The sequence below is a fragment of the Trichechus manatus genome, unplaced genomic scaffold, assembly GCF_000243295.1.
Source record: "Trichechus manatus latirostris isolate Lorelei unplaced genomic scaffold, TriManLat1.0 scaffold00066, whole genome shotgun sequence".
Taxonomy (NCBI): domain Eukaryota; kingdom Metazoa; phylum Chordata; class Mammalia; order Sirenia; family Trichechidae; genus Trichechus; species Trichechus manatus.
In genome coordinates, this window is record NW_004444002.1 from 4848949 (window position 1) to 4871630 (window position 22682).

Sequence of the window (22682 nt, forward strand, 5' to 3'; positions counted from 1 at the left end):
TATTAGCCCAAGAGACAGACAGGGCCACATAAACCAGAGACTTCATCAGCCTGAGACCAGAAGAACTAGATGGTGCCCCGCTACCATCAATGACCACCCTGACAGGGAACACAACAGAGAGTCCAGGATGGAGCGAGGGAAAGGTGGGGTGCAGAACTCAAATTCTAGTAAGAAGACCAGACTTAATGGTCTGACCGAGACTGGAGGTACCCTGGAAAGCTTGGCCCCCGGATTCTTTATCAGCCCAGAACTAAAATAATTTCCCAGGCCAACTCTTCAGACAGGGATTGGACTGGACTGTGGGACATAAAGTAATACTCGTGAGGAGTGTGTCTCTTAGCTCAACTAGATACAAGGGGCTAAACGGGCAGCTTCTGTCCGGAGGTGAGATGGGAAGGCAGAGAGGGTTAGGAGCTGGTTGAATGGACATGGGGAATCAGGGGTGGAAAGGAGGAGTGTGCTGTCACAGTATCGGGACAGCAATTAGAATCGTATAACAATGTATGTATAAATTTTTGTCCGGGGAAAAAATAAAAAATAAATTAAAGAAAATCTCGTGTTGTAAAGACCCTTATGTGGTATATGATGAGAAAGAAGCCATAGAGTTAAACTAGCAAATAATGTAAGCACTGTGGCAGCTGTTATGTTGAGTGAAGTGAGAATGCCCTAGCAAAGGAAAAAAGATCTGAAATCTGTTCAATATTATCATGTTTTTGTTGATCAAACTGTGACCAATTAAAAAATAAACAACAAAAATTCCCTTATCTAAGAGCAAACTTCAGGATGAGAATTAAGGGATATTCAAGATCCATGATGACAGGGGTCTGTGAAGTGGAGTACTAACACCAGCAGTGATTTGAGGATTTCCTCTAGAGTGGACTTTATAGACTTGTCCAAAAAATAAGTCACATAAAGGTGTGACTTCAGTTTGGACTACATTTTCCATTGTACATTCCAATCTATTTGAAAGCAACAAAATAAACACTTTAGAAAAGTATCCACCCCCAAAATACCATAAACACAAGTTAAACACAAATGAAAAAGTGGGGAATCTTGGCAGAATATGACAGACAAAGGGCTTAATGTTTTGAAGAGATCTTTCAAATCAACAATAAAAGACCAATAACCCAATAGAAATGTGAACAAAGCACACAGACAATTCATAGATAAAAGAAATGCATTCGCAATTAAAAGCAAACAAACTGAAATGAAAAACCATTTTACTTATCGTATTGACAAAGATTTAAAGAGTTTGATAACATCCAATGTTAATGTGGAGAAACAGGCATTCTCTGGGACTGTCAATGTGAGTATAAATCGGTCCAACTATTGTATAGAACAACATAGCAATATCTATCAAAATCTAAAATGCACGTTACTTTCAACTAAACAATCTTATGTCTAATAACTTATCCTACAGATATATCTTCACACTGTCTTGTGAATAAATATCAAAGAATGTCCATGCAGTATCTTCATAAGCACTGGAAAGAAAAGTTCCTCAGGAGGAAATGTTTAAATAAATCTTGATATATCCAAATAAAGGAATATTAGACACTGTTCAAAAGGATGTTAAATATGTATGCAAGTTTATACAGAAAAGAGTTTTAAGACATCATTGGATGAAAAACCAAGGGACAGGACAGTGTTTGTGGATAAAAGGAAAAATGAACAGTGGTTACCAGTGGGGAGTGGCCATTCAAGATACAACTATTGGTCTCTCCCCGTCCGGAGCAAAGAAGAGTAAAGAAAATCAAAGGACTAATGGACCACACAAACCACAGCCTCCAGTAGCATGAGACCATTGGTCTTATGAATCTGTGAAGCATCTCATAACATGGATCAAACTGGAGGACATTATGCTGAGTGAAATAAGTGAAATAAGTCAATCACAAAAGGACAAATATAGTATGAGACCTCTACTGTAAAAACTCATGAAAAAGTTTACACACAAAAAGAAACAATCTTTGTTGGTTATGAGGGAGGGGGGAAGAACTAAATAGACAATAGATAAGTGGTAACTTTGGTGAAGGGCCAGACAGTACACAATACTGGGGAAGCCAGCACAACTTGTACAAGGGAAGGTCATGGAAGCTCCACAGACACATCCAAACTCCCGGAGGGACTGAACTGCTGGGCGGAGGGCTGTGGGGACCATGGTCTCGGGGAACATCTACTCAACTGGCATAACACAGTTTATAAAGACAATGTTCTACATTCGACCTTGGTGAGTAGCGTCTGGGGTCTTAAAAGCCTGTGAGCAGCCATCTAAGATACTCCACTGGTCTCATCCCTTTGGGAGCAAGGGAGAATGAAGAGAACATGAAACAAGGAAAAGATTAGTCCAAAGGACTAATGGACCACAGTTACCAAGGCCTCCACCAGACTGAGTCCAGTACAGCTAGATGGTGCCCGGCTACCACCACTGACTGCTCTGATTGGGAGCACAGTAGAAGGCCCCGGACAGTCTGGGAGAAAAATGCAGAACAAATTCAAATTCATAAAAAGACCAGACTTACTGGTCTGATAGAGACTGGTGGAACCTCTAAGACTATGGCCCTTAAACAACCTTCAAACCTGGAACTGAACCCACTCCTGGAGATCACCTTTCAGCCAAACAATAAACAGACAGGCCTATATAAAGTGAACAATTAACACCCATGAGGAACGTGCTGCTCAGAACAACCAACCACATGAGATCAAAAGGGGAGCATTTGCCCAAAAACAAAGTTCAAAAGGGAGGAAGGGGCAGAAAAGATGGGCAAATGGAAACGGGGAACCCAGGGAAGAAGTGGGTAGACTGCTGTCACATTGAGGGGATTGCAACTAATGCCATGAAACAAAACATGTATAAATTGCTGAGTGGGGAAGAATTTACTCTGTAAACTTTCACCCAAATCACAATAAAGTGTTCAGAAAAAAAAAGAAAGCCACAGACCACCAAAATATAAAGAGAATCAATTTCTTAGGAATTGGTAAACAGTGGGCTTTCAGCACATAGCAAATTAGGAAAATCTCTTAAATGTAATTAATAAAAAAGCATATTTAACATATATGTAATTCACACTCATGAGCCAATATTTATTAGTTTCTCAAATAATAATAAAGGCCCAGGTTTAAGTAATCAACATTCCATCACAGAAAAAAGTCATTGCTTTCCTCCAGGTCTTTTTTTTTTTTTCTTTTTCTAATTAAATATAGTTGTGCTTTCTTAAATTCTTCCTCTCTTGATGTGATTTGAGAGCTTTTATTTTTAATAAACTCTTCTGAAAAGGCTGAAAAAAAAGAAATCCTGTACCCATTATCAGTCATTCCCCACTTCCCACTTTCCTCTCAGTCCCGGTAATCTACTTTCTGTTCTATGGATTTATCTACTCTAGACATTTCGTATAAATGGAATCATACAATATGTGGTCTTTTGTATCTGGCTTATTTCACTTAGCCTAATGTTTTCAAGGTTCATCCATACTGTGGCATGTATCAGTACTTCCTTTTTATAGCTGACTAATATTGCAATGTGTATAGACCACATTTTGTTTATCCACTCATCTGCTGATGGACATTTGGGTTGGTTCCACTCTTTGGATATTGTGAGTAGTGCTGCTGTGAGCCTACATGTACATGTGTATATATCCATACTTTTTCATAAAAGCCTAGTTAAAAATTTAAAAATTAATATAGCTACCATAACTACTAGTTACTCAGGGAAAACATTTTTCAGATAGTAAGATGGTAGAAAAGTAGGTGGGATGAGTCTTCTATGAAGAGCTTCTGTAACATCAGTGATATATAGAATGGAAAGATTGAGGAAGTCTTCTCTAGGAAATAGATTTAAATACATCATTTTCCTTTTCTGAAAGCGTATTTCTGATGAAAAGTTTGTTACAAATAAAAACATCTACTTTTATATATTGTATTCAAGACAATATTGAATTATACAAAAGCTTCAGAACTAAAGTTTCACCTTCCTCATTTCGATTCATGTCCCTAAAAGATAATCCACAATCTGGAGAATCAGGCCCTGAATAATATAAAACTCTCTCACTGTACAGACTCAATGAATGTTAGTGTTAGAAGTACTTCACAGATCATCTAAGTCAAATCCCATAATCTTATAGTTGGGAAAACAGGACCACAGAGTTTCAGTCATGCATATGTGTGTAAAGAAAGATCTACAATTAAGGCAAAGGACCACCCAGGATAAAAATTTGTCTTGAAAGTTTTTGAAAGTACATGGAATAAGGTCACAAGAAGTGTCCCCATACCTGTGTGGTTAGGAAAGGTAGAGGTAAAGTAAAATTATCAAATTATTTTAAACATATACAATGTGTTGAAAAGCATTCAGTTTCCCAGTTTCCCCAAACTACTTTATACTATAATTATATGGTTCCTGGAGGCTAGTTATAATTGAATTATAGGGTGTCTTGTTCATGTTCTAACTGGTGAAAAAAAATTGCTCAGCTCTGCTTCGCGGTTCTCTAAACACCGGCTAGAATACTCATGAGGCAGCTTATAATTCAATTATAAATCCCCTCTGGGAACCATATAATTATATATAAAAGACCTAAGCCATCATATGTTCTCCATTTATTTTTTGTTATGAAAGGATTTGTCTAAAGTCTGATGTTAAATTTGAATAGGTCTGAGTCAATTTGCACCTCAAGATTTACCCAGATACTAAGATAATAAACCGTATTCACCTAGCTAAAAGACACAAGGGATTGATCTGTTTACCCAAACAAAAAACCATAATATCTACATCTCTATTTGGAGATCATGTGTATATATATACCACACAGACTCACAGACATGTTTTTAGTTCAACTTGTAATGAAAGAGTATTGTAAACTACTATCATAATTACTATGACTCAGATCTGAATAAAAGACTTTAGTGTACCACATCAATTAGTTAATGGTTCAAAAGAGCATAGATTCTGCAGAAATAAGGCATGGGGACATTTGATATTGATCATATTCCAGGGAAACTCTCTCTCCCTCTCTGCCTCATTCATTTACTCATTTAACAGATAAGTCACCGAGTACATGCTCTGTGCCAAGCATCCTGTCTTCCCTCACTGCTCAGAGTTCGAGAAGGCATTTGAGCTCATGAGTATGCACGCGCACACACACACCTCCTCTAGGAGAATACAATTCATAATCTTTTTTTAAGCAATGAATTTCAGAGTTTTTCACATATTTAATTCCATGAGCATTCCACATACACCTATGTTGTGTCTAGCACTGTACTTGGCCACAGTGTGTGGAAAACAAAGGAGTAACTCTTACATGGAATGTACCCTCTAGAACCTGACAGTTTAGCTGAAGAGCTAAAGATAGCATACATGTAGAGGAAATCCAGAAACTGGCAACAAGATGCAGTGAGGGTAGTTAAATGTGTAGAAAAGGACATGAAGCATGGCAAAAACTACTTCTGTATATCCCACAAGACTGCCTACAAGATGTTCTAAGATTGCATCATGATTCCCCTAACAATTCAAATCTTTTAGTGTCTAACCTGCATTCTTAAGCAATACAGTGAAGGTTTAGAGCCCCAGCTCTGAAATCAGAACACACAGCTCCCAGCTCTGCCACCTACTAACCAGAGGATTTTAGCTGCAGCTCTACACCTCACCCTCTCTGTGCCTTCTATATGCTCCTATGTCAAATGGAGATAATAATAGAATCTATCTCAAAGGGTTGTAAAAATTAAAAGAGTCTAAACAGTGAAAGCACTTTGAATAGTGTTTGGCACATAGTAAGTGCTTAAGACATGTCAGCTATTATAATAATTTTGTTGTGGTCATTGTTGTCTTCATAATCATCAGCATCTTAGTAATACAGGAGATAACAGGGAAAATTGCCATAAGACTAAGATATGGCTTCAATTGGGAGTTTTTTTTGACAAAGTCAGATTTTTTTTTAAAGGTGATGCTAAAACATGAAAATAATTTTGCATATAACCAAGAAGAGGGTCTCAAAAAGGAGCCTGGGTGGCACAAGTGGTTTGCAATCAGCGGCTAAGTGAAAGATTGGCGGTTTGAACTCACCCAGCAACACTGCGGAAGAAAAAGCCTGGAAATCTGCTTCCTTAAAGATTATAGCCAAGAAAACTCTACAGAGCAGTTCTAATCTGCCACATAGGGTCGCCATGAGTCGAAATTGACTCGACGGCAGCTAACACCACCACTACCAGAGTCTGACTAGCTAAACCTAGTACAACTTGTAAAAGATGTGGTGGTCTAAAAGGGCAGGGGTGGAGTTTTTTTTTAGACATATCTAGGGCAAAATTCAAGTCGGATTCAGAAGAGGACATGGAACGAGGGATGTCATTGCTATTGTCAGATGAATCCTGGCTGAAAGCAAAGAATATTATAAAAGATGTTTCCCTGTGTTTTATTGACTATGCAAAAGCATTCAACTGTGTGAATCATAACAAATTATGGATAACCTTGCGAAGAATGGGAATTCCAGAACACTTACTCGTGCTCATGAGGAACCTGTACGTAGTCCAAGAGGCAGTCATTCGAACAGAAGAAGGGGATACTGCATGGTTTAAAATCAGGAAAGGTGTGCGTCAGGGTTGTATCCTTTCACCATACCTATTCAATCTGTATGCTGAGCAAATACTCCAAGAAGCTAGACTGTCTGAAGAAGAACGGGGAATCAGGATTGGAGGAAGACTCATTAACTACCTGCAATATGCAGATGACACAACCTTGCCTGCTGAAAGGGAAGAGGATTTGAAGCACTTACTGATGAAGATCAAAGACCACAGCCTTCAGTATTACACCTCAACATAAAGAAAACAAAAATCCTCACAACTGGACCAATACGCAACATCGTGATAAACGGGGAAAAGATCGAAGCTGTCAAGGATTTCATTTTACTTGAATCCACAATCAATACCCAAGGAAGCAGCAGTCAAGAAATCAGACGATGCATTGCATTGGGCAAATCTGCTACAAAAGACCTCTTTAAAGAGTTAAAAAGCAAAGATGTCACTTTGAGGACTAAGGTGTGCCTGACCCAAGACATGGTATTTTCAATTGCCTCATATGCATGTGAAAGCTGGGCAATGAATAAGGAAGACGGAAGAAGAATTGATGCCTTTGAATTATGGTGTTGGCAAAGAATACTGAATATACCATGGACTGCCAGAAGAATGAACCAATCTGTCTTGGAAGAAGTACAGCCAGAATGCTCCTTAGAAGCAAGGATGGCAAGACTTTGTCTCACATACTTTGGACATGTGATCAGGAGGGACCAGCCCCTGGAGAATGGCATGATGCTTGGTAAAATAGACTGTCAGCCAAAAAGAGGAAGACCCTCAAAGAGGTGGATTGACGCAGTGGCTGCAACAATGGGCTCAAGCATAACAATCATTTTGAGGATGGTGCAGAATCGGGCAGTGTTTCATTCTATTGTACATAGGGTCTCTATGAGTAGGAACCGACTGGACGGCACCTAACAACAACATAACAACAGGGCAAGATTAAAAATGAGTGAATAAAAACATTGCTAGAATCAGTGGTGTAATGATGATAGTTGTCAAACAAGTCATGGAATCAGTAATTAAATAATCCTTATTTTTCAGCTGTCCTTTCCATCAAAGAGATTTATTTTTGGATTAGAAAGAATAACAGAATCATTAGTAAAGAAGAATTTAAGCCCAGGATTCATGAAGAGGCAGCATCAAAAACATTTACACTTCTGGGCCCTCATGAAATACTTCTAAGAGTACTGACTGAGCTGTGAGACTAGGAAGCAGCCAGCACCAGAAGCCAGCATAGGCATATCTGAGTATGTCCTGACTGACTAACTGACAGGGCAGAGAAATGGGTAGATGTAAGGGTTTCATATTCAGCAAGGCATTTTGCCAAATCTTTCAAATGTTCTATTGGATAAATTTTTAAAAAATATACGAGATAAATGACGGCACAATAAAGTTGACATATAAATGAATAAACAACCATACCAAGGTAGCTGATTAACTTGTCTCTAGTGATATCCTTTTCCTTGTCCTAGATAACATTTTCATCAATGCCATCGATGAGGAGATAATGTTTTTAGACGACACAGAAGCACTAGGAATAGCTAACCTGTTGAGTAATACAATCATGACGCCTCAAATTCATATGAAGGTATACAAATTTCTGCATCTGGGTTAAAAAATAGCTCCACTACATTAAGTACAAAGTGGGAGAAATTGGCTTACGAACACCTGATGTACAGAGACCAAGAGATATTAGTTGACTGTATGCAAAATGAGTTGGCAGGATGATTTGACTGATAAAAAGCTAATGTGAGAAAGAAAAAGTGATAGCCTTTATATGATTTGGCCTGCCCAACCCATACCTGGAGTGCTGTGTTCCACTGTGGACTCTTTATCTTTAAAAGGCCACGGACCAAATAAAACATATTCAGAAGAAAGCTACTAGAATGGTTAAGAGGCATGAAGATGTGTCATCCCTGAATGTGTTTTCATGGCCACTTGTCAAGAAAGTTGTGGAAAGGACTGAAGCAACAGGAACAGATGACTTACTTATAAGGATTCTTCCAAGCTTAAGTCTATGCCTTAAAGGGACCAAACTGAGGGGAAGCCGGCAGCTAGGAGTGAGTGCTGGTTGGAGGCTGGAAACTAAAGAACACAGGACGTTTGCCACAGGATTAAGACTATTCCATGGCTGAATTTCTGTCTGGGTCAGCTTTTCTCTGAAAAACAGATGGTCTGGGACCATCTTACCCAGTTCCATCTACTACTGGCTTCTAGCCCAGTGTCCCTCCTCACAATAAGGGTGATTTTGAGCCTAGCTACTCATGCTAATGAGGGAAGCAGAAAATTGGTGGTGTTTTTATTCTTCATTATTGTTCCCTTTAAGTCACAATCCCCAAAGAGTAGATTGCAAAGGGAACATCTTGCAGTATTGGAAGGGTCACTGAACTGAGAAAAATACCAAGGTTATATAAGACCAGCATTAGTCCATTCTCTCTGGGCCTCAATTTTGTCACCTGTAAAAGGAGGCAGCCAGATTAAATGGTCTCTAAGGTCACTTTTAGATTGAAAATAAACTATAATTCTATTGCTATTGCGATAATTTTAAAAGAATATTTTATGTTTTCTTTTTCAAAGGGAATAATAAAGCATGTAAATAAGCCATTATTCGTCTTAGTGAATTGAACTGAATGAAATTATGCTTTGTCACATATTCAGTTCAAATAATGTTGAGATTTTTAAGTTGAGTGATTCAAGAAAGAAGAGCATTATTTATGGTCCTAATTACTTCGCAAGTTCTTTTGTTGGTTGGTTTTAACTTAGCTTTTAAAACAAAACAAACAAACAAAAACAGCTCACACAGTCCTTTTTTAAAGAGCTGCCTTCTAGTAAAACAAGTGCCAGATCAAGCAAAAAAGGAACTTGTGGCCAAAATTCAATGCTTGGGAAAGAATATCAAGGGCTCTACAAGACTACAGAAGAGGAGTGAGCCTGGGAACCCCGATACGAAATTCGCCAAGCAGGATTTCTTCAAATTAGAATGGCTCCTTCTAGTTATTGATTCAAGTACCACACTTGAGCCTTAATGTGTCATTTATATCAAGTAGCAAATACCTGCCATAAGGAAAAAGTAAAAGGCCCAGATGTATATTATTTATAGATAGAGATTTGAAGGACAAATGCTTCATTTTCAAACGTATTTTTTCTTAGACACAGAAGTGGCAGCTCAGAGAATCAATGTTCAGTTCTCACCATAACAGAACATTGGTTTGTGGAGATGCACAGCAAATATTAACAGCTCATTCTTGCCTCAACACTCCCAAAGAAAGGGTTAATTTCCCTTAGAATCCAAGTCAAGGGGCCCGGGAGAAAATCCAATCTCATAAAAATCCAGTGACATGAGTAGCTTCCCAAGTATTTTAGACCATTTATTCCCAAAATAGCATTGGTGCTCAAGTAGATTTCAGTTTATTATATTGGAGAATTCCGGGTAAGGGAAATTTTGCCAGAAACTCTAGGGGAAGGAATTTGAAATGCTGTTTGTTGACAGCAAAGGGGAAATAAATAGTTTATCTAATGAAAGTTTTTCCTATTGCTCCCCTCTATTTTTAAAAGCATTCATCTCTGCTCATCACTTCGTGGGTTCCCATTGATCTACGGTCTCACTTATCTGGGCTCTCAGTAATTCAAGTTCAATCATCAAAAGGAATGCTCGTTCAAAGACTATTGGTGAGGCAGGCAAACTTCTATCTTGTCTGAACTATGGAGTAGATCATAGCTTTCTTAATCCCGCTAAAGGCTGAAGTGGCTTCTCTTGGTTGTTTCTTATTGTTGTCTTACTTTTATTTCGGGAGGAAGGTGTTTTTGTTTTCAAAGTTTTACCTAAAGAAACTGACTTCGAGCTCCCATTCAACCCTTTATACTTTTTATCCTCATTCTTCTCTTGCTTCTTTTTGTGGGAATAAAAGTTGGTTTTGAAATATCCTGTAATTATCTGTAACTTACAGTAAAAGTTGATTCAGAATTGACCTGTCATGCTTTGGAAGGCAAATGTTCAAAGAAAGAACACAAATGAATGTTTCAGTACCACACACTAAAATGTACAGATTTGCATTGTTGAGTAAAGAAAGACAAGTTAATAATAAGCCACTAACTTGGAAATAATCACACCTACTATGTGAATCAGTGAGAGTTGGGACCTGTCCTAGCGGAGGCAAGCTAGGATGAAACGAGGTAGAGATGGTCGTGTGACAATGTTTAAAATGCTCACCTAGGATGAATGTGCTATCAGTTGCCATGGAACCCCCCAATTAAACCTGTTTAGAATTCTGGAATAGAGAAAAAATTAGTGGAATATGGAACAGGTAAAAAGGATTAAGCTTCTTCAACCTAGAAAGACAAAGGCTGAGAAGAAAGTTATATGATGGAACTCTAACAAATGAAGTTATGGATAGACTTAATAAAAGGTCATCACATTACAGAAAGGTAAAATTAGGTAACATCCCACATGAATGAGATTTATGACCAATGAAACGAAATACTGCTTTATATATCATGTGTATATTATTTTTTCAAATATGTTAAACCTAGAGGAAAGAAACAAGAACAAGACATGGTATTTAACTTCAAGAGTTCATACTGTAGCTGGGCAAGTACATAAAAACTAAGCTTGATAATATGTTATAAATGATTTAATAGAAGAATGGGGTTGAGTATAAGAACATGTTAGGGATTAGTTTTCTGAGGGAAGAAGATAGGTACAAAATGGAGTCTAGGAAGATTTGACAAAAGAAAGAACATTTGATCTGGATCTTAAGGAATTACTGAAAAGTTCACTGGTCTCAGAAGGGAAAGTAGGGTATTCCACAACAGGTAAAAGCATCAGTAAAGGCATAAATAGAGACAAAATAAATAACTTGTTAATGAAACAGAGAAAGGTCCAGGTGGCTGGATTATAGCCTACATGGGAGAAATAATAAGAATCAAGGCCAAAGGCAGGCACAGTCTGTCTTAAATGCCATGATAAGGAACTTGTATCTTATCTTGTGGGCAACAGAGAACCAACAGCAGTTTTTAAGAAGGGGAGTGATCTTGGTGCTAGCTCCACCTTCTGGAGAATAAGTCTACTTGTCATGATTCAGGGGAGCAGAAATTAGATTCAAGCAAGACATGATTAACTGTTTTCAAATATCTGAAAGATGTGGTGTGAAAGCGAATTAGATGTATTCTGTATGACTCAAACCAGTGGGTGGACAAATTTTAGCTCAGTATGAGGAGCCAACAGGGGCAGTCATAGAAGGACTGGGCCACTTCAGAAGTTCTCCAGATGTCCTCATTCATCTAATGGAATGCTGTAGAAGGATTCAAATATTATATGGATATACATGTATGGGGACAGATTGGACTAGATGACCTTCCAGATCCCTTCCAAACTGGTGATTCTACTTGCTCTTCCACAAAAGAGCTCTTAAATATTGAAAGATAGATATATCTCTTGTTTGTCTTTTTTCTTCACCATAACTAAAAAAAAAAAAAAAAAATGCCATTGAGTCGACTCCAACTCAAAGTGACCCTGTAGGACAGAGCAGAACTGCCTCCATAGGATTTCTAAGGAGCAGCTGGTGGATTCCAACTACTGCCCTTTTGGTTAGCGGGCGTAGCTCTTAACCATTGCACCACCAGGGCACCTCACCCTAAGGAAGCACTCTAAATTCCTTTAACCATTTTGTACATTACACCCTTTACCTTCATTTTGTGGCTGATCTCTTCTACATATTCTCTTGTAGTCAGTCCATGTCCCTAATCAAATGTGGCAACAAAAACTGAGCATACTACCTCCCCCAAAATCAACCACATCCCTATGTTACTAATTAGGATTTTATGTACAGTAAAACCTTAATTAAATGAAGCCCAACTAATGAAACATTTTATTTCATGTTCTATACTCAACTTTTATGAGGACAGGAAACATGGTGACCAAACAAGCAGATATCTTGGATTTACTGAAAGAAAAACAAACTTATCTCCCAAGAGCTGGTCTGATGTCAATATAGATTTATCCCAATCCCCTACTTTTCCTGTACATTAAGAACTGATTTTAGAATGATGAACTTGAGACCCTGAAAAACATATTCTACTAACTACAGTAAAACACAATTATGTTCACTAAACTGTACTTATTAAGGTAGTAAAATGGAGTACAGTTTTATAAGACGTTTCAACCACAAAGACTGAAATAAAAGATAGCTGTACTACTTAATTAGAAGAAGCCTCAATTAACATTCCCTTCCCTAAGCATTCTATTTAATCAAGACTTTTCTATATTATAGATCTATGTCCTTCACTAGTTTGTGTGAAGGGAAAGGAAATATTTCATTGTCACCACTGTATCCTCAGTGTCCAGCACCAATCTGGCACCTAGGTGTTCAATAACGATTTCTTTAATGAGTTAATAATACACAAATATTAGTTAATATTATTATCCTGCCTCAGTAGCCACTTTTTTTATTTTCATCTACAAAAAGCTGCTAGTTCTGTATTCAAGTATTGTTACCAGGTCATATAAAGATGATGCTTAATTATAAATAGGGCACAGATGGTATTAAGTGTACTCATCATATTGAACTATAGGATATTAAAGCCAAAAGGGATCTTGAAGAGCATCTAATCTAACCTTCCAATTTTACAGAGGTGGGAATCAAGGCACCGAGAACTTAAGTGACTTGGTTAAGGTCATATGGCTTGTTAGTGATAGAGGCAGGACTAAAATATTGATATTTCCTCTCTCAGTCTTGCTTTTTCTTCAACGACAAACTAGCTCTTCATTTTACAAGTCAAGTAGGAAACAGATACACAATTTTTGTGCTGAAACAAGAAGGTGTTCAGAAATGTTATTCCATTTTGACACCAGCATTCTCAGGCACAAAGAAGGCTGGTTTTCCTTTCCTTAATTGGGAAGGTATCTTATGTATTTATTTTATATCCTTGCTACTCTAAAATCAATCTGATGGTGTTTTAAGAGACAATAAAAGCCTGAATAATATGGCATAGATTTATCTATCAGTGGCAACTGTGCAAGAATTGCCATCTACTGTAATTTGTCAATAATTTATAAGAGTATCTATTGGGCATCAAGACATAAAGAGTTGCTTTGTGTTATCAAACTAATAACTTCTCACTTCATTTTTAAGAAAGGGGAATTCTTGGTAAATGAATTGCTCACAAGGAGCCCTGGTGGCACAGTGGTTAAGCACTCAGCTGCTAACCGAAAGGTCTTTTGTTTGAACCCACCAGCCGTTTTGCAGGAGAAAGATGTAGCAGTCTGCTTCCATAAAACCCTGTGGGTCAGTTCTACTCTGTCCTATAGGGTCGTTATGAGTCGAAATCAACTCGAGGGTAATGGGTTTGGTTTGGTTTTGGGTTTTAATTGTCCACACAGGGGCTGTCATGAAGCAAGGCTGTGACGGTAGTATTCAAAGTTTTGAGGGGCTGTAATGAATACGAAATCTTAAGAAGTTTGGAAAAGAACTGCAAGACCACATTGATAATCCTTCCAGGTCTGACAGAATATTCCATGCCGCCTTGCTCAGCTTTGAACATCATGAATGTTATATTATGTTCACATAATAATGTTAAGTGATGTATTTATTTATGTTAAAAGGGGAGGGGCTGGTCATTTGCCTTATTAATCGCATTGAGGAGTTATCTCTAGAAAGAAAGACGATAGCTTGGAATGACAAGCTCAAATTTTACCTGGATGGGAAAAAAAGTCAAATTCCTCATGGCAAACAAGTCTCAATATGGATTCATGAGCTGCTAGTCCATAAAAGCATCAAATATTTTGGATCAAACTTTGTGTACCACATTGAGACACAAAAGTGTCAATCATCTTAGCACTCAATGATCTATGTGGGCATGGAGGTAAATTTTAACAGAAAGAAAACTGTTAACTTATGAAAATATTAACAAAAGCAATAAAGACAAAACTAATCCCATTCAGTGTGTGAACTGTAGTAGCTGTGGTCTTTGGGGAAATGAGATACATTGATGAAGAAGAGATTAAAAGCATTCTAAAACTTAATGGATGATCAATTCAAAAATATCACATACTTACTTTGCTGTTATGGCCAATCATAAAGTGTACCTGAAAAAATAAAAACGCAATTTCAATTTCCTTGATCTTTTATGTTTATATTATCAAAAATGATAGTATAGTATTATAATTTACACATCAGAAAGGCCATTTGAGGAAAAGTGGGCTTTCACGACTCTAATCCTTTATGGGCACTTTTTTTCCTCCTTTATAATGGTGATTAAAACTCAAAATAGGAGTTACCTGCAATATTTTTCATTTCCTTACCTGTTGACTGTCAACACCAGTTTTTCTGAGGCATTGTAGCTGTGTGGGTAAGAAAATGAGCAGTCATCATTTTCAAAATAAATCACAGTATGGGTAATGGGCAGAAGGGTGTAATGGCTGCCAAGGTTCATGTCTAGTTTATCACTTCGAGGCCTACCTAGTGCATTTTTACTTCATTTGTCAATGGCCGAACACTTAATAAGTTTCTCCCAAGTCAAAGAACATCACTCACCAGACCCTATCACTGCAGGGCTGAGTTGAAGCGGATTATTGCCACAACAGATTACTGAGATGCTTGACAAATTAGCTTATAATGTTGTATTCTTACCCTGTCCAGTAAAATTTAGCAGAATTAGGATTGACATCAAAGGCATTTCTGAAAAGGTCATGATCTTATCACATCACTTAGATTAAGCACTGTAAGGATTTGCATCAAGTTGGGTGGGAAATCTTTAACATTCTAGACAACTTCAAGAAGACATTTGGGGATTTCTCCCCCAGAAACCACTGAATTCGTTGGAAAGCTGGAGGGCATAATGTTGACAGGGCTGCTTACTTGAATAACTCATAGGACCAGAAGGCAGTTTAGTCAGTGCTTACATGATGCCACAAGCAGCCAGAGAAAAGATAGCCAACTAGATCACTGTTTTTTTGTTGTTTTTTTTTTTAACTTATATGGCTCCACAAAACTACCTTTACCCTACCAGCTCCCAACCTGGTCACCGTGGGCCTGGCTCCTCAGGCTGGAATCTTTAGCTTACTTGCTCAGACACAACACTAATCTTATGTAAGTTACTACTTAGGCTTCTGCCACACCATGACATACCACATCACACCATATCATGATACCTAAGCTCTTCCCAGCTCAATCTTTGAATGCTTTGGATCAGAACCAGCCAGCTGCAGCCTAAATAACTCTATTACCGGCACCTGTGAACCCTATTGCTCCCCACGTAAGCCATTTCTTAGGGATAAACTAACTTTATCATCTGGGCCCTCTATCACTCAAACCTCTTCATTTCTACCTACTCATCAATTTTACGTGTCTACAATGCCCTACCAGCCCTTTCTTGTCTCAGGTATGATTCCAACAGTGTCTTATCTCCCAATATACCCTAGTACAAACTCCATATTCTCATCAGCTCTATAGCAAGACTAATTGTGCCATGCCTGTTTCTCACTATAGGCCATTGCTCATCCACTTTCCCTATTCTTCCCTTCCCCATCACCTAGCCAAACCCTACCTATCATCCATCATTAAAGGTCCACTTCCTTCAGAAGACTTTCCCTGATTTCTTTGACAATAATAAAATCTACCATTTATTAAGCATCTATTACAGGCCAATCTGAATCCATTATTTTATAAACCATTTTTACTGAGATATAATATACATACCATAAAATTCACCGATTTTAAATGCGAAACTCAATGGTTTTTAATTTACCAACTTGTACAGCCATCACCACAATCCAATTTTAAAACATTTACATCATCGCCAAAATGATCTCTTGTGCCCATTTGCAGTCACTTCCTGTTCCCATCCCCAGCCGCTGGCAACCACTAATCTACATTGTGTTTCTAAAGATTTGTCTTTTTCAGGCATTTCATATGAATGGAATCATACAACATGTTTTCTTTTGCATCTGGTTTCTTTCATATAGCACAATGTTTTTGAGATTCACCTATGTTCTACCATGTATCAGTATTCCATTCTATTTTATTTCCAAATAGTATTCCGTTTAGAATAGTATTCCATATACTTCATCTCTGGAAACCCTATAGGGAAGTTCTACTTGCTATGAGTTGGAATCGACTGGATGGCAACGGGTTTGGTTTGGTTTGGTTTATTCACCAGCTGATGGGACATTTGGGTTGTTTCTAGTTTGGGGCTATTATGAATAATGCTGCTATGAACATTCACATACAAGTCTTTGTGTGGACATATGTTTTCATTTCTCTTGAGCACACACCTAGGAGTGGAATTGCCGAATCATATGGTAACTTTTTTCATTTGGTAAATTTATGCTTAACTTCTTTTTGTAGCAGCATTTTTATATATAATTCAAATACATACAATTCACCCATTTAAAGTGTACAATTCAATGGTATTTAGTATATTCACAGATTTCTGCAACCATCACCAAAATCAATTTTAGAATATTTTCATCACCTCACCCCCTAAAAAAACCCTATATCCTTGCATCCATTATTGACAATCTTGAAAGGAACTCTGAAAGTTAGGTATTACACCCCTGGTATTACAGATGAAGAAAGAGACTTGACAAAGCTAGACACCTGGTAGGTGTGAAAGCCTGGATTTTACCTCGATCTGTCTGACTCCATAGCTCACAGTATTTCCACTTCACCACGCTGTCACTAATCCTCAGAGCCCCTCTTATCTGAGATCATTCTAGAGTATTCATTTGATTTCCTATTTATACCTTTCCTTTGCCACTTAATCATCAACTTTCTTATCTATGTCTTACACCTCATAAGCATATATCTTGTCTCTACAACTAAACCATAAACTTCAGAAAAGCAGTGACTGTGTATTATATTTCCTTCGACTTCGTCTCAGTCCCAAAAATATTGTAGAAAACATAAGAGCTCAATATTTTTTAATTAACCAGTGAAAGTTATTCCTTATAATTAACCTAAATCTGTACTCTTATAGAGGTCAATTTTTATTCTTTTCCTTTAGTGTCGATATAGCTCCAGCAGCTGAGGCGCCATCATATTCTGGAGTCTCCTTGGCACATAACAATCTAGCCTTTAAGTGGAATTGCTCCAGCAACATGTATAATATAGTCTGTACCATGTAGTCTTTTAAATCCCTATGTTTTACCTGAACTTAGATTTGCCCTCTAGGTATTAGTATAAACATGTTAGACCTTATCTTTACAGATTGATAAAAAGCTTCTCATGGGTAAATAACCATGTCTTTTTGCCTTGGATCCCCTGTATCAACCAACACAGTGATAAACAACATGTTTCTAATAAATGCTTCTTCCACCTTTTGAATAGCATCATCATGAAAGAGTCTCTCATGAGAATGTATTCTTGGCTCTGGGAGAGTGAAGTCTTGACATGTTTCTATATGCTAAGGCTGCATACTATTGTGTTGTGTGTCTTTGGGCAAATGGCTGCCCAACTTTGTTATTGTTAGTTGCTGTCTTAGTCATCTAGTGCTGCTATAACAGAAATACCACAAGTGGATGGCTTTTAATAAAGAGAAATTTATTCTTTCACAGTCCGGTAGGCTACAAGTCCAAATTCAAGGCATCAGCTCCAGAGGAAGGCCTTCTCTCTCTGTCGACTCTGGAGAAAGGTCCTTGTGATGCATCAGTCTTCCCTTGATCTGGGAGCATCTCAGCGCAGGAACCTCAGGTCCAAAGGAAGTGCTCTGCTCCCAGCGCTGCTTTCTTGGTGGTATGAGGTTCCCATGTGTCTCTGCTCACTTCTCTCTTTTATATCTCAAAAGAGATTGGCTTCAGATGCTATCTAATCTTGTAGACCTCATCAGTATAACTGCTGCTAATCCATCTTATTACATCATAGTGACAGAGTTTACAACACATAAGGAAATCACATCAGATTACAAAATGGTACACAATCATACAATACTGGGAATCATGACCCAGCCAAGTTGACAGATATTTTGAGGGGACACAGTTCAATCCATGATAGTTGCTGTTGACTCGATTCTGACTCCTGGCAATCCCGTATGTGCAGAGTAGAACTGCTCCACAGGATTTCCAAGGTTGTGATCTTTCAGAAGCAGATTGCCAGGCCTGTCTTCTGAGGCACCTCTGGGTGAGTTGAAACCGCCAACCTTTCAGCTAGTTGTCGAGTGCTTAAGCTTTTGTGCCACCCAGGGAGTCAGGGTACCCAACTGTATGCCCGTATTTTGCCATCTGTAGCATGGACAGGGTTTGGATGAGAAAATCTTGGCAATGCTTTCCACTCCTGAATCATTTTCTCAATATGCTTTCTAGAACTTCTCAGTCATATATCCAATGGTTTCAACGTTTAATTATTTTTGCCTTGATACTAATGATGTGCCTACTAAAAACTTGTACCACCTTCTTACACTCATTTTTATTAACCTGAACTGGTTTCTACTTGTTGTAGCAAACATATATGTAATATTGTTTACTTTACTCAAGACACCTTTGTCATCCTTATCATACCTAAAAATTTCAAAATATTTTCTCATGTCCAAACTCCTTCCTTCAAAGGACAATCTGCCCTCGTAGGCAGTGGCGTCACTAGGGTTGGTGTCACTCAGTGCAGTAACTCATGGTGTCACCCCCATGCTAATTACCATAATATTGCAGCTAAAATACCAGAAAATTTGACAAGATCAACGGCTATTAAAACACTGACAGCAACAAAAACAACAGTGCATGCTTGTAGCATGTGCAGACGAAACCACATGATTTGCAGCACCATTGTAATTGGGTAATAATGACAGCTCTGGCCAGAGCACATTAGAAGGTTCAAAAAGTAAATTAGCATAGAGTTGTAGCCTTGTAGGTATACTGATACACGTAAGCTGGGCTTACGAAAAATTTTTTGGTTGCTATAGCTAACTACAACGATATTTTTGTAAAAAATAATAAATTTCTGCTGAAACACTGCACAAGAATTTTATAGACAGTCACTTTAGTGTCACTCCTTCTGACAGTGTCACTGGTGCATTCTGCATCCCCCATGCCCCCCTAGTGATGACACTGCTCATAGGTTTGCTTCTTAGGACACATCCTATGTTAGCTTTTGTACTTCTTAAATTACGTTTGTGTTTTAATTTTTCCTTTTCTGCTAGCTTTTTTTTTTCTTTAGAAAAAAGCAAAGACAGAAATATGAGTCATGGACATTAAATACTGTCATATTTCAAAAGAAATGGAGCATTTTCTCATTAACTGATAGAAAAGCGAGCATAAAATTTGATAAGTAATAAAATAATTGGAAGGAACTGGGAGTTTTCCATAATGTTCCTCCAGAGAAACTATTTAAAAAAAACTATTTTATATTTAAACAGCACCTTACCATATATATAGTCCTGAAAGTACCTAAACTAGCAGGTTAATTTCACAATGTTATTAGATAACACTTACACAGTTAATAATAGATCCTGTTGCTATGGAGCCTTAACTGAATTTTCTAGCTCTACGGGTTGATTTTTCAGCAATTAAACCCTTAGCTCTAATGTTTCATTAACAGATTTTTTTATGTGAGTGTAATTATTTGAATGAGGATACTGAAAACATTTCCTAGTTTGCAAATAATACTCAAATTGGAAGAAAAGCAAAGGATGAAGGAACTGTAATCAAAATCTTAAAGACACATATTATTCAGGTGACTGAATAAATATGTGGCAAAATGTATGCTGATGTTAACGTCTCTTGGAAATAAAAAGTACATTCACAAACCTTCCTGCTCTCTGACCTATCCCCATCTCTGCTCCCACCCTTGACCACCTCACCCTCCAATACCCACTCCATAATAAGAAAAGTAAGAAATACAAGTGCCCCAGGCAAAGTAGAACTAGCAGATTATTAGTGGTTTAATAATCCGCCATGCCAAGGCTATAAATCAACTGAAGTAATCCTGTTTGTGTCCAAGGTGCTCATTATAGTACTTCTGGACTTGAACCAGCAGTATTGATCATTCTCTTTCTGTTCTGGACCACTGCTTCAGAGTAGTACTTACTAATTAAAATGTGATAGCCAGTCCAAGTGTTGAAACAGATGGAGGAAGGCAATGTTTTCATATTTGGATTATTCTCACTGAATGAAAAATCAGAAACACATTATCATAACTCATACCTATGAAGGAAAGGAGGGCAAATCCTGGGGCATGACAGCAGAGGATGCACAGTCTTGAGTTGGCAGTAACAAGGGAATTTGAGTTGAAATGATCAACTCAGATGGTTCTGGAGGCAGGAGTAGCAGCCAACAGGGAAATGGCAGAGGATGAAGTCTTTTACAAAGAAGCTTTAGATCTAGATTTACAGAGTCTTTCTGCACAAACATGGGTTCTGAATTCCAAGTTGTCACGTGGCAAGTGAGAAGCAGTGCTGCTGTTATGTGAATCCAATCCAGCTGTTTCAATCAAAAATCATATTTTGGATTTTTTTCAAGAAGAGATGAGACAATGAAGTGCTTGCAATTAGAGAACGATCAGTTTCAATTCTAGCTGAGTGGCCTGAAACTTGTTACTAAACTTCTATGAGCTTCAGTTTCCTAATTCATAGAATCATTGTGAAGAATAAAAGACGACCTAATGTCTAACACAGTGAACTAGGTACTTGATAAATAGGTGTTACTATAATTAGTGTTATTAGTGAGATAATATGCTCTTTCCATTTACCCTACCTCATTACCCACTGCTTATTTGATGGCAGTGTTTCCTAACTGTGGTTTCCATTTTTTTAATTTATAATGCACCTCTTGGTAGTTGCATCTGCAAACCAAATCTATAGTGATGACGGCAAACATCACAGAAATAATGAATGCATTGAAGGAAATACACACAAAATAAAAGATATTGCCCCCAGACATAAAATGCTCTTTGTAATCTGGCTGGGGAGATAAAACATGAGCACTCCCATGAAATGGTTTCCATGTAACATTATTAATAAGAAGACTGGCTAATACTTTTTGAATGCTTAGCAAGCACTCGCAACTATGCTGGTCACAGTTTGGGCTGTTTTACATGCATTAACTCATTTATCACCCACAACAACCCAATGAAGTAAGGACTATTATTATTCCCATTTTATAGGTGACAAAACTGACACCAGGAGCTTCTCCAAAGTCACACAGGTAATATGTGGCAGTGCCAGGATTCAAATCTGTCTCTAAAGCCCATGCTCTTAATCACCTCACTTAGCTGTCTTTCATAACAATCAATCAAGTACAGACAAAACACTTAAAAGACTGTGGATTGAAGACTAAATGAACTTCAGCTGCAAGGAAAGACTGAATAAGATACAAAGGTAATGAATGTGTCTAAAATCACGGAATGAAACTCTGCTTCATTTTACAAAAAGGGTAGAACATGGTGAAAAACAAACAAACAAACCAGGGACCCAGGGACCATCAATAGCTGGTTTACTTGCTGAAAAGGAAGACATCTGAGGATATTCAGTGGCATCTGTAGAGGCTGCATATTTCAATCTCAATTTATCGGAGGACTTTCTTGAGGAAAGGAGCTCTGGGGGCGCAGTGGTTAAGTACTTGGGTGCTAACCGAAAGGTTGATGGTTGGAACCCACCAGCTGCTGCACAGGAGAACGATCTGGCAGTCTGACCCAAGTCTTGGTGTTTTCAATCACCTCATATGCATGTGAAAGCTGGACAATGAAAAGGAAGACCAAAGAAGAATTGACGCATTAGAATTGTAATGTTGGTGAAGAATATTGAATATAATAGGGACTGCCAGAAGAATGAACAAATCAATCTTGGAGGAAGTACAGCTGGAATGCCCTTAGAAGTGAGGATAGTGAGACTTCATCTCACTTACTTTGGACACATCATCAGGAGGGACCAATTGCTGGAGAAGGACGTCATGCTTGGTAAAGTAGAGGGTCAGTGAAAAAGAAAACCCTCAATGAGATGGATTGACACAGTGGCTACAACAATAGGCTCAAACATAGCAATGATTGTGAGGATGGCACAGAACCAGGCAACATTTTGTTCTGTTATACTTGGAGTCACTATGAGCTGGAGCCAACTCGACGGCACCTAACAACAACATCTAGTTTCTTGGCACCATCTGTTGAAAAGACTGCCTTTTCCCCAATAAAAGATCTTGGCACACTTGT